Raw genomic sequence first — 14,035 nt, 5'->3', positions numbered from 1 at the left:
TATGTTGTGTCTTTAATGCCAGGAACCACATCAAGGTGTTTCACAGGAATTATATCAATGTGACATGTGAAAAGGAGTCAAAGGTGAAAGAACATCTTAATAGAGGAGGGAGAGTGAGAGGGATGGTGAGTCTTAGGGATAGAATTCCAGAACTTAGGGTGTAGGCAACTGAATGAATGTCCGTCAATGGTGGTGCGATGGAAAACAGGGAGGTTCAAGAGGCCAGAGTTAGAGAGAACCACAGAGATAGGGGGAGATGTAGGGGCTGAAAGAGGTTACAGAGGTAGGGAGGGTTGGAGGGACTGGAGGAGGTTACAGAGATAGGGAGGGGTGTAGGGGCTGGAAGGGGTTACAGAGATAGGGAGGGTTGTAGGGGCTGGAGGAGGTTACAGAGATAGGGAGGGGTGGTGGGGGCTGGAGGGGGTTACAGGGATAGGGAGGGTTGTAGGGCTGGAGGAGGTTTCAGAGATAGGGATGGGGTGTAGGGACTGGAGGGGGTTACAGGGATAGGGAGGGGTGTCGGGGCTGGATGAGGTTACAGAGATAGGGAGGGTTGTCGGGGCTGGAGGAGGTTACAGAGATAGGGAGGGTTGTTGGGGCTGGAGGAGGTGACAGAGATAGGGAGGGTTGTAGGGGCTGGGGGAGGTTACAGAGATAGGGAGGTTTTGTAGGGGCTGGAGGAGGTTACAGAGATAGAGAGGGTTGGAGGGACTGGAGACGGTTACAGAGATAGGGAGGGTTTGTAGGGGCTGGAGGGGGTTACAGAGATAGGGAGGGTTGTAGGGGCTGGAGGGGGTTACAGGGATAGGGAGGGGTGTAGGGGCTGGAGGAGGTTACAGAGATAGGGAGGGGTGTAGAGGCTGGAGGAGGTTACAGAGATAGGGAGGGTTGTAGGGGCTGGGGGAGGTTACAGAGATAGGATGGGGGTGTAGGGACTGGGGGAGGTTACAGAGATAGGGAGGGTTGTCGGGGCTGGAGGAGGTTACAGAGATAGGGAGGGTTGTAGGGGCTGGAGAAGGTTACAGAGATAGGGAGGGGTGTAGGGGGCTGGAGGAGGTTACAGAGATAGGGAGGGTTGTAGGGACTGGAGGAGGTTACAGAGATAGGGAGAGTGGTAGGAGCTGGAGGAGGTTACAGAGATAGGGAGGGTTGTCGGAGCTGGAGGATGTTACAAAAATAGGGAGGGGAGTAGGGGCTGGAGGAGGTTACAGAGATAGGGAGGGGTGTAGGGAGCTGGAGGGGGTTACAGAGATAGGGAGGGTTGTCGGGGCTGGAGGATGTTACAGAGATAGGGAGGGGTGCAGGGGCTGGAGGAGGTTACAGAGATAGGGAGGGGTGTAGGGGGCTGGAGGAGGTTACAGAGATAGGGAGGGTTGTCGGGGCTGGAGGAGGTTACAGAGATAGGGAGGGGGTGTAGGGGCTGGAGGAGGTTACAGAGATAGGGAGGGTTGTCGGGGCTGGAGGAGGTTACAGAGATAGGGAGGGGGTGTAGGGGCTGGAGGAGGTTACAGAGATAGAGAGGGGGTGTAGGGGCTGGAGGAGGTTAGAGATAGGGAGGGTTGTCGGGGCTGGAGGAGGTTACAGAGATAGGGGGGGTGTAGGGGCTGGAGGAGGTTACAGAGATAGGGAGGGTTGTCGGGGCTGGAGGAGGTTACAGAGATAGGGAGGGTTGTAGGGGCTGGAAGAGGTTACAGAGATAGAGAGTGTTGTCGGGGCTGGAGGAGGTTACAGAGATAGGGAGGGTTGTAGGGGCTGGAGGAGGTTACAGAGATAGGGAGGGTTGTAGGGACTGGAGGAGGTTACAGAGATAGGGAGGGTTGTCGGGGCTGGAGGAGGTTACAGAGATAGGGAGGGTTGTAGGGGCTGGAGGAGGTTACAGAGATAGGGAGGGTTGTAGGGGGCTGGAGGTGGTTACAGAGATAGGGAGGGGGTGTAGGGACTGGAGGAGGTTACAGAGATAGGGAGGGGGTGGGGATGGAGGAGGTTACAGAGATAGGGAGGGTTGTAGGGGCTGGAGGAGGTTACAGAGATAGGGAGGGTTGTCGGGGCAGGAGGAGGTTACAGAGATAGGGAGGGTTGTCGGGGCTGGAGGAGGTTACAGAGATAGGGAGCGGTGTAGGGGGCTGGAGGTGGTTACAGAGATAGGGAGGGGGTGTAGGGACTGGAGGAGGTTACAGCGATAGGGAGGGTTGTAGGGACTGGAGGAGGTTACAGAGATAGGGAGGGTTTGTAGGGACTGGAGGAGGTTACAGAGATAGGGAGGGTAGTCGGGGCTGGAGGAGGTTACAGAGATAGGGAGCGGTGTAGGGCTGGAGGAGGTTACAGAGATAGGGAGGGTTGTCGGGGCTGGAGGAGGTTACAGAGATAGGGAGGGGTGTCGGGGCTGGAGGAGGTTACAGAGATAGGGAGGGGTGTAGGGGCTGGAGGAGGTTGCAGAGATAGGGAGGGGTGTAGGGGGCTGGAGGAGGTTACAGAGATAGGGAGGGTTGTCGGGGCTGGAGGAGGTTACAGAGATAGGGAGGGTTGTAGGGGCTGGAGGAGGTTACAGAGATAGGGAGGGTTGTAGGGGCTGTAGGAGGTTACAGAGATAGGGAGGGTTGTCGAGGCTGGAGGAGGTTACAGAGATAGGGAGGGTTGTCGGGGCTGGAGGAGGTTACACAGATAGGGAGGGGTGAGGCTTTGGAGGGATTGAAAAACAAAGTTTGGAACTTTAAGACACCAATACCAGTTCAGCACCTTCCTCAATAGGGAGTGCGCTGCTCACTGAGACTGGTATATCTAATTGAATTGCTCACGTGATGACGTTCTGTAAAAGAATCACTCAGCTTCATTATTATGATAATTCAGAGCTGAAAATAGACCACAGGCATGAGTCAAGCTTACATAATTTAATATTTTCTCTGGCCTAGGAATGATGTGGCCAACATTTCTTAGTAGTTTACTTTTCTTGTGCAAGTCAGTTTAATTACATTACAAACAGTCTATATTTACATCTCCTCATACTCCCGACTTTGCCGTGACACATCATTTCTCCTTCCTTATGTTTTTTGGCAGGAGTCTTCGGGCCCCGTTGTGGACAGCGAGTGACATCTGGAGAAAGTTTTATTCCTGAAGGAATACCACCGAAGCAGGTGGTCTGGTGATTATCTCGTTGGCGTTTGTGGGATCTCACTGTGCTCAGATTGGCTGCAGTGCCCAACACATTACACAGAGACTGCACTTCGGAAGCATATCGCTAAGTGTAACGCGCTTCGAGGCATTCAGAGGACATGAAAAGGGTTCTTCCTCGGATATTTCCATCCCTTTCAATCACGTGGGGTTTGGAAGGCCATGGCACATGTTTTACTCCCAAGTGCCGGTGGATGTAAGGATCGTACGGGAGCCAAACTTTACCCAGTCTTACATTTATTTGCAGAGTGAAATATTACAAGCGCGCATCTCCTAACACAACCGCACGCCAGGCTGGGATTCTCTCACCTGCTCACCGCTGGGACCTTCCAGTCCCGTCAAAAATCAATGGAATTTTGGCTAGCCTGCCCCATTCCCCACGGACTGTAAAATTCCACCCCGTTTCAGTAAGTGTCGCCGATTGACATCTACAATCTGTATACAGACGATATACAACACACAATGTGGTCTGCCACCTGTATACAGGTAATACACAACACACATGTTAGTCTACCACCTGTACATAGGTAATATAATCACCATCTTTTATTGTCACAAGTATCAAGTTACTGTGAAAAGCCCCTAGTCGCCACATTCCGCCACCTGTTCGGGTACGCTCATACGGGAAGTCTAATAATAATAATAGCTTATTGTCACAAGTAGGCTTCAATTAAGTTACTGTGAAAAGCCCCTAGTCGCTGTCATAATATACACATCAGTATATGATGGTGCAAACACACACACTGACTGACACACTGCAAGACCAATCAGCACACACAACACAGCAGCCAATCACCAGTTAGGGCACGGTCACTATAAAGCCAGAGGGCACTAGTTTTCCCGCTCATTCGGGATGCAGCCTCTGAGACAGACAGAGCCCGCAGTCAGTCGCACAAACATCTACCATGTGCTATCAGTTTAGGCTGGTCAGGTTAGCCATAGATATTCAGTCAATCTAACATAGTGTCGACCCACAGTGCAAGTATGTTTAACAGCTCTTAGTTAAATAAAATAGAGTTGTACTATGACAAGTGTTGGTAGCCTGTCTATGTTACTGCTAAGGTAAATGCAGTCCCCACAGATCCAGAGAACCCAACACATCAGTCGCCACATCCAACGCCTGTTCGGGGAGGCTGGTACGGGAATTGAACCCACGCTGCTGCCTCGTTCTGCATTACAAGCCAGCTATTTAGCCCAGTGTGCAAAACCAGCCCCGACATTATTACCTGCATACCACCTGTATGCAAGTAATATACAACAGTGCTGTCTGCCACTTGTATACAGGCGATATTCAACGAATAGTGTGGCACAATAATGAAACCAAAGTCTTATCTCTTGTGCGAATGGAGTAGATTATTTAATTAAAGGCTTTCGCGATAAATGGGAAACAAAAGCATGCAGGGCAGAGGATACAAGGACAGTGCTGGTTCTGAAAAAGTTGTTTGAGCCCAGTTAAAAGTGGTCTCAAAATTGCAGGGTTGCGCAGTGTTAACTTTGCCCACTGGTATGCGGAAATGGGCTGCCAAGCATAGCTGGCTGAAAAGTCCATGATCGTAAACAGTGATAGCCTGATTGTTAATGTTAATTACTTCAACTAATGATGGCCGAGTGAGATAGCATAGCCAGGGCCATAGAATCCCTGCAGTGCCAGAAGGAGGCCATTCAGCCCATCGGGTCTGCACCGACCCTCCGAGAGATCACCCCACCCAGGCCCACTCTCACGCGCACTTTAAAGAATGGTAAACTCACCGTCTAACATAGAATCAGAGAATTTACAGGGCAGAAGGGGGCCATTCGGCCCATCGAGTCTGCCCTTGGAAAGAGCACCCCACCCAAGCCCACACCTGGGGCGGCCGGGTGTTATTTACTTTGTTTTTTGTTTTAAATGGTGAAGGCGGAATAAAGAGCTCAAATACAACAACAACTTTCATTTATTCAGCACCTTTAACCCCAGCAGTGGGTGATGGAGAGTTATTGGTTATCGGGAATGATGTCCTCCATATTTTCTTGTGTTTCTAGCAATCTAGGAAGGAAATTATTTGGTTCTCTCCTCATGATAAATTGAAGATTAACGAAGCATGGTTTTGGCAGAAACGTTTATTGCATCAACAGCACTTTATGTATTGGTGCAATCTAATAAACAATTGAAACCCCAATTGCACCTTAAGTACAAGGGAACATTAACTGGTCCCTCGCAAAAGGACAGCAGATACATCTCAGAAGAGATGAGCGATGCTAAATTGATTATAGCATTTAAAGAGTTGACGGACAATTGCGTCAGATAAAAGCTGATAGCACAATATTGGTGCGAGACAGAATCCCCACCCGATACAGTAAGGAAAGTTTGTCCATCTCTGTCAGTGCATCACATCGCCAATATTCTTTCATCGATGCTTATCCACTTACCCAAGGAGGTGACAGTTATGCTTTCAATTTTCAATTCATCACCACTCAATAATTGTATTATCGTGACTTTCCTTTTTATTTTTTTATTGGATCCTTTCTCCAAACTCATAAAAGCAATCTTTTATCATCCTAAAAATTCTTAAACTCGTTTATCTTCAGCCGCTGTGACATGAACAATAAAAAACCAGGGACAATTATAGACCACAACAAGACTTTCTTGGGATCGGACTCCACAGTGATAGATTCTTTGAGTGATAAAACTCAACGGTGTAGAATGGGTTGCTGATTCACTATCACTTCTTTTACATTATCCCACAAATCCCCAAATTTTCTCTTCAATCTAACTTTCCATGGAAGTTAGAAGTGCTATTTCTTTCACTGTCATTGTGAAATTTTACTGCTCACACTCAGACACTGCCAATATCTATTAGTCAGTGGCAACTCTGCTCACAAACTATCAATATCGCCCAGTTAATGACAACGAGACACACACTACCAATGTTAACCCCAGTTAGAGCTAACTAGACTCACTGACTATCAATGTCTACCAGTTAGAGAGAACTAGACTTACACACTACCGATGTTAACTCAGAGATAACTAGACTCACACACTATCAATGTCTACCAATTTGATGTAGCTTTCTCACAAACCTAGCCATAAATTGTCACAGACATTTCCCCCTGTAATATAGGGCACCATTGCACAGTGAACTTGGGGCAATGTAAGCAGACAGGCCTCCATGAACTGCCACAGTGGATGTGGGGGTTGAACCCACCGGGTTGAAATCATTCTCTTCCACACCCTGTTAAACAGGTGAATATCCATTGATCGAATTCAGCAACAGGAGATTTCTGAAGATTCACAATTGGTTTATTGCGATACAGATCACACTCTGGTTTCGCTGCACTGGGGGACAAACACGGCCTCACCATCGGCTTCACGAGGTTGATCGCAGGTGAGGAGGGATTTTCTTATGAGGAGAGGTTAAGTGTGTTGGGCTCATTGGAGTTTAGACGAATGAGAGGCGACCTTATTGAGACATATCGGATTGTCAGGGGGGTTTGACAGGGTCGATGCTGAGAGGTTGTTTCCCCCTTGTGGGAGAGTCTGAGACCAGAGGGCAGAATCTCAGGGTCAGGGGGTCACCCATTTCAGACAGAGATGAGGAGGAATTTCTTCCCTCAGAGGGCAGTGAATCTGTGGAATTCTTTACCGCAGAGAGCTGTAGAGGCCGGGTCGTTACCGCAGAGAGCTGTAGAGGCCGGGCCGTTACCGCAGAGAGCTGTAGAGGCCGGGCCGTTACCGCAGAGAGCTGTAGGGGCTGGGTCGTTACCGCAGAGAGCTGTAGGGGCCGGGTCGTTACCGCAGAGAGCTGTAGAGGCCGGGCCGTTACCGCAGAGAGCTGTAGGGGCTGGGTCGTTACCGCAGAGAGCTGTAGGGGCCGGGCCGTTACCGCAGAGAGCTGTAGGGGCCGGGCCGTTACCGCAGAGAGCTGTAGAGGCCGGGCCGTTACCGCAGAGACCTGTAGGGGCCGGGCCGTTACCGCAGAGAGCTGTAGGGGCCGGGCCGTTACCGCAGAGAGCTGTAGGGGCCGGGCCGTTACCGCAGAGAGCTGTAGAGGCTGGGCCGTTACCGCAGAGAGCTGTAGGGGCCGGGCCGTTACCGCAGAGAGCTGTAGAGGCTGGGCCGTTACCGCAGAGAGCTGTAGAGGCTGGGCCGTTACCGCAGAGAGCTGTAGGGGCCGGGCCGTTACCGCAGAGAGCTGTAGAGGCCGGGTCGTTAAGTATGTTCAAGACTGAGATGGATTTTTAATCAGTGAGGGAATCGAGGGTTATGGGGATAAGGCGGGAAAGTGGAATTGAGAATTATCACATCAGATCAGTCACAATCTCATTGAGTGGCGGAGTAGACTAGATGGGCCGAATGGCCCACTTCTGCTCCTATGTCTTATAGTATTGTGCAAACTTCAATAATTATTACCTGCTCTCAACACACTGTGTAATGCTGATTTAGATTTGAAAGGACCTGAATTTATTTTTTTTAAATAAATTTAGAGTAGGCAATTATTTTTTTTCCAATGAAGGGGAAATTTAGTGCGGCCAATCTACCTACCCTACACATCTTTGGGTTGTGGGGGTGAGACCCACGCAAACACGGGGAGAATGTGCAAACTCCACACGGACAGTGATCCAGAGCCGGGATCGAACCTGGGACCTCGGCGCCGTGAGGCAGCAGAGCTAACCACTGTGCCACCGTGCTGCCCTCTGGGACCTGAATTTCTATTCTTTTAAATTTAGAGTACCCAATTAATCTTTTCCAATTAAGGGGCAATTTAGTGTGGCCAATCCAGCTAACCTACGCATCTTTGGGTTGTGGGGGCAAAACCCACGGGGAGAATGTGCAAACTCCTCACCGTCAGTGACCCCAAGCCAGGATCGAACCTGGGACCTCGGCGCCGTGAGGCAGCAGGGCTAACCACTGCGCCACCGTGCTGCCCTTTGGGACCTGAATTTCTAACATTCCCCCGAGCCAACTAAGCTAACCAACTCCCATATATATTTTCTAAAGATGCAATTTTGTAAATATTTAATGGAGCCCTGTTATGAATACTATACCATATTAGAGACAGCAATAAAAATGTGTAAAACTATTACATTATCGGGTGACTTCAAGTTTGGAGGTTTGGGCTTTGTACCAATTGTAAAGTTGTTTCGGAGAAGGAAGGAGTTTAAGATCATATTTATAAAGTAGAGTGGTACCCGATCTCCTCCTGGGAATATCACTCCACTAAAGCTTCAAGTCTAATCTGACTTTAGCTGAAATCTGTTACAGACACTCACTGCAAAGTAGCTGCAACGCTCAAGCATTCAGAAATAAAACTGGTTGTGCAGAATGCACTCTCAGTATAACACACCCTCGAATGAAAACAAAGGAAACACATCTCTCCTCATTCTCTAAAAGGACTGATCTTTTATTTGACAACAATCTGAGTTGACAACAATGGCTCAATTGTGTAAAATATCGCTCGTTCCCCATTGTTAGAACATCGGAGCGTTCTGCCGGGGTGTGAAGTATGGAAGGGGTTCCAACAATTTTAACAGAGCTCAAAATTTATTGGAGCCTTGAAGCACATTCTGAGCAACATTATCGTTACCCCACGGGATTACACTTTTAATTCTGGAGGCCCAGGGATAAATATTTGCAGCAGATATCCAATCGGGAAATGGCTAACAAGGGGACATTTACAACATGAAAATGACACATACCCTCATGGTTAAATCGCATGGTTCACATTGCACCTTTACTGGGATGTAATCCAATTGACAGGCAAACAGTGTACTCTCTTTACCAGTCCGTACAATCCCTACAGCGCCATTCGGCCCATCGAGTCTGCACAGACCCTCCGAAAGAGCATCCTACCCAGGCCCACTTCCCCCCACCCTATCCCTGTAACCCTGTAACCCAACCTAACCTGGACAATCTTGGAGCTGTGTTTCTTTCTGTACTTTTGATGCATTGTGGTGGATAAGGATGTTGGAATGATCTGGCATGACTTGTTGAAAGAAGGGTATCAGCTAGTAGAAATATGGAAACAATAGCATAGCCCATTCTGAACCTCACACCTGTTCCCCCTCCATCCCCCCACCCCCCCGCCCCCCCATTCAGTGAAGTCATGACTGGTCAATATCTTAACTTCCTCCACCTGATTTGGCTCCATATACTTTTATACAATTGGCAAGGGAAAATCTATCAATCTCACAATTAAAATTCTTTTTTTTTTTAAATTTAGAGTACCCAATTCATTTTTTCCAATTAAGGGTCAATTTAGCGTGGCCAATCCACCTACCCTGCACATCTTTGGGTTGTGGGGGCGAAACCCACACAGACACGGGGAGAATGTGCAAACTCCACACGGACAGTGACCCAGAGCCGGGATCAAACCTGGGACCTCGGCTCCGTGAGGCTGCAGGGCTAACCCACTGCGCCACCGAGCTGCCCACAATTAAAATTCTTAATTGATCTAGCATCTACGACTTCCTGTGGGTGAAGGTTTAACACTTCTAGCTTACCTTATATGAGGAAACCCTCTCCCCTGAATGACCTGGGTCAGGTCCGATGGTCATGTCTGCCTGTCCTGACGCCCCCACCAATAGAAAATGTTTCTCTCTGTCTGTCCTATCAATTCTTTTCAACATCCTAAGGTCTTCAATCACATCACCCCTTAACCTTCCATATTCAGGGAAACGAAAAGCCGCTTTGCGCAATCTCTCCTCCTGGAATTATAGAAATATCTTGCAGAGAAGGAGGCCATTCAGCCATCATGCCCGTGACAGCGAGCCGTAACCCAGATTCTGGTGAATCCATACTGCTCTTCCTCCAAAACCAATGTAGGCTTCCAACTGCAGACTCTTACTTTGTACTCTCTAGGTTGATGAGCACTAGGAACAGCTGAATTCATCTCATCAGTGCAAAACAGTACCGTGAGGAGTTGGCCTCCATTTTGTTGCCAAAAATCGGAAGTGTTGACATCCATGGTGAGTAACAGTATACACTAGGCTCACGAAATGCAACAACTCAACGCTACCACCAAGACAGTACAACAGCGCCTATACTTCCTCAGGAAACTGAGGAAATTCGGCATGTCCACATTAACTCTGACCAACTTTTACAGATGTACCATAGAAAGCATCCTATCGAGCTGCATCACAGCCTGGGTATGGCAACTGCTCGGCCCAGGACCGCAACAAACTTCAGAGAGTCGTGAATACCACCCAGTCCACGAACCTGACTCCCATCCATTGACACTATCTACACCTCCCGCTGCCTGGGGAAAGCGGGCAGCATAATCAAGGATCCCTCCCACCCGGCTTACTCACTCTTTCAAATTCTTCCATTGGGCAGGAGATACAAAAGTCTGAAAACACACACGAACAGACTTAAAAGCAGCTTCTTCCCTGCTGTTACCAGACTTCTAAACGACCCTCTTATGGACTGACCTCATTAACACTACACCCCTGTGTGCTTCACCTGATGCCGGTGTTATATAGTTACATTGTGTACCATGTGTTGCCCTATTATGTATTTTCTTTTCATGTACTGAATGATCTGTTGAGCTGCTCGCAGAAAAATACTTTTTACTGCACCTCGGTACACGTGACAATAAACAAATCCAATCCAATCCAATGGGAAATTGGGCAAAATAACCAGCCCCATGGCAACCTGGACAACCAGGTTTCCTTCTGTATTTTGAATCATAGAATCCCTACAGTGCAGACGGAGGCCATTCGGCCCTTCGGGTCCGCATCAGCCCTTGGGAAGAGCACCACACCCAAGCCCACGCCTCCACCCCATCCCCGTAACCCCACCTAACCTTTTGGACACCAAGGAGCAATTTAGCACGGCCAATCCAACTAACCTGCACATCTTTGGACTGTGGGAGGAAGCCCACGCAGACACGGGGAGAACGTGCAAACTCCACACAGGCAGTCACCCGAGGCTGGAATTGAACCGGGGAACCTGACGCTGGGAGGCAGCAGTGCTAACCATTGTGCCACCCTGCCGCCCACTACTGGGCGAACGCACAAAGTCGGCGAATAAGGAGAGACTAGTTGGCAATCAAGCTTGCCCCACGCACTCACGATGAGCAGAAGATCATGATTAGACACTTTCTTCCCTGACCAGGTATGGATTTGAGGGCTGACTGTGCGTAATCCATTGAGTTGGGCTTGGCCCCGATAATGATTCAATGAAATAAATGATGGAGCACAAGATTTCTGATAATTTGATATAATTAAGGTTGTGATTAATCTGCCTCACGTCAAGAACAATTCAACTGATAATGATGCAGTGTTTAGAATCAATATAGTCCTTGAGATACTCAGTGATTTTTCAAAGAACTGACATTTTATACTGGGGCCCAGGCTTTCTTGTAAGCCTGCACTAAAGCCAATTTCCTTTGCAAAAACCTGAGGAAGCTTGGACATGCTGATTTAGGGCTTTCCCCGATATTCCACTTAAATTTCCTTGACTCTTTTCTTTTGGGTTCTGTGAAACCCGTGTTGCTCATGGACATAGTCTACCTCCCCACAAAACAGTGCAAATTTCCTGAATTTTCACCAGTTCTGACCGAGCTGTAAATTGACAGCTATAATTTTTGCTTCATCCTAGTGATTTGGGGGGGGGGTCTTTTTTCCAATTATCCTCATCCGATATCAGGGCAGCACGGTAGTATTGTGGATAGCACAATTGCTTCACAGCTCCAGGGTCCCAGGTTTGATTCCCGGCTTGGGTCACTGTCTGTGCGGAGTCTGCACTTTCTCCCCGTGTGTGGTTTCCTCCCACAGTCCAAAGATGTGCAGGTTAGGTGGATTGGCCATGATAAATTGCCCTTAGTGTCCAAAATTGCCCTTAGTGTTGGGTGGGGTTATGGGGATAGGGTGGAGGTGTTGACCTTGGGTAGGGTGCTCTTTCCAAGAGCCGGTGCAGACTCGATGGGCCGAATGGCCTCCTTCTGCACTGTAAATTCTGTGATATACTCAACGCGTTTTCTGTGTCATTGGGAGCATCGCTGATTGAACAGAAACTCCTTCCCAGTCAAATGTGCATCAGTAACAATGGTTCTTTTCAAATTAACCTTGTTGCGACCAACTGAGGGGGGGGGGGGTTGAGTAAAGAACGTGAGCCAGCACATTCCTCGCCACCCGAGGGTATAACAATATTGGGGTCCCATTCAGGCCGTTAACGGACTAGGGGGCCCCCGCTCAGGGACTGGCCGTATCATTATTTTGCTCATTTATAATTCTGTGGGAATTTTAATAGTTCAGAAGGAGATGCTTTTTGAAGCTGAGGCAATGGAAATGGGGTCTTACTGGGTATCTGGACTGTGGAAATGCTTGACGTGATCATTGGACAGCTGAAGAAAATCTATTCCGTCCCCTGAGCTGCATAGAATCAACATGAACAGGGCGTGGAGGACACAGCAATGCTGTAAAACATGAGCAAGCTTGACTGGGCAGCAGAATTACCGTAACATGCCTGATGTCCCACTTGTGGTCGGTTGTAAACTTGGCAATCAAGCTGAACAATCTTCCACATTGACAACAGATGTTGGATCAGAAAGAACTTGCTCTGCTGGGTGTCCAGAAGCCTTGAACCAGAGCCCAGTATTGAAAAAAGCAATACGACCTTCCCATCTCCCCTGCGGATTGTTCATGTTCTATCTGACATCCCCCACCCACCCCCCACCTCCCTCTGGTACATTCAACAACGTAGGAGTCCTCTACAATTCATGTAAACTTGTGGTTTTCTGCTAATTTCTTCTTGTGCAAAAAATTTGGCGAACCTTGCCTGACCAAAACCGTAACAACCTCACACTGTTGTGCAAAACATTCCATATCTGCTTAAAATAAGTTAATGATACCTGGGAGATTGGAAGTTGAGGAAAATGATTGGGCAAGGATTTATAGAGCTGCGTTAACTAGCAAGTGTAAGGCATGACTCACACCAACACACAATGTGTTCGAGAATCGACACCTCAAATAATCGCATTCTTAGGACAATAAAAATAATTGTGGGACCATTCCAGACTTTCTTGTTTTCCAAACAAGACAGCCAACCCTTTACTCTCTGTTTTTTAATCCCTCCCAAGTACTCGCCTCCTAATTATGGGTTTACCAACCCAGTTTGGGCAGAATCCAGGAGGCTTCGTAACATGGCTTCCCAATACCCCTCCCCACCACCATTGGTTGTCCAACATGTCCACCCTCACGCCTTCCCACAGCCAATCAGAAAACAGTCCAACAGCCTCTCAATCATAATTTTCTTTTTATTTCATAAATTTAGAGTAGCCAATTATCTTTCTTTTTCCAATTAAGGGGCCATTTAGCGTGGCCAATCCACCTAACCAGCGCATCTTTGGGTTGTGGGAGTCAAACCCACACAGACACGGGGAGAACGTGCCAACTCCACATTGGCAGTGACCCAGGGCTGGGATTGGAACCCGGGTCCTCAGCGCCGCAGTCCCAGTGCTAACCACTGCGCCACATGCCGTCCTCAATCATAATTCTCTAACAAGTAAATCAAGCGACAGGCACAAACATGCAATTATTTGTTAACCCTCGATGATCATTCTCATGAATGTTGTTTGCAAAAAGGTCCTGGAGGTTAGTCGTCAATCCCTAAAGACCTCAGGGCAATCCTGAATGATAGTTGGGGGAGGGTGTTGCTATGACTTCCAGAGGCCCTCCAGGTATACATTCCACCACAAGCCAGTAGAAGGTGCCCTTGGCCAGAAGGATGAGGATTTCAGCCTCACTCCCTAAGACCTCAGCACACAATCCAGGCGGACACATCAACGCTGTGCCAGTGGTACAGTCGTTAACCTGAGATCCCTCATTGCCCCATCGTGTCCCGAGACCCATGTCCAGCCAGTTTCCCTCACCCTCCCCTGTGCTCACTGAC

Source organism: Scyliorhinus canicula, chromosome 25, assembly GCF_902713615.1.
Source record: "Scyliorhinus canicula chromosome 25, sScyCan1.1, whole genome shotgun sequence".
NCBI classification, from domain to species: domain Eukaryota; kingdom Metazoa; phylum Chordata; class Chondrichthyes; order Carcharhiniformes; family Scyliorhinidae; genus Scyliorhinus; species Scyliorhinus canicula.
Note: the sequence above shows the minus strand (reverse complement) of the source record.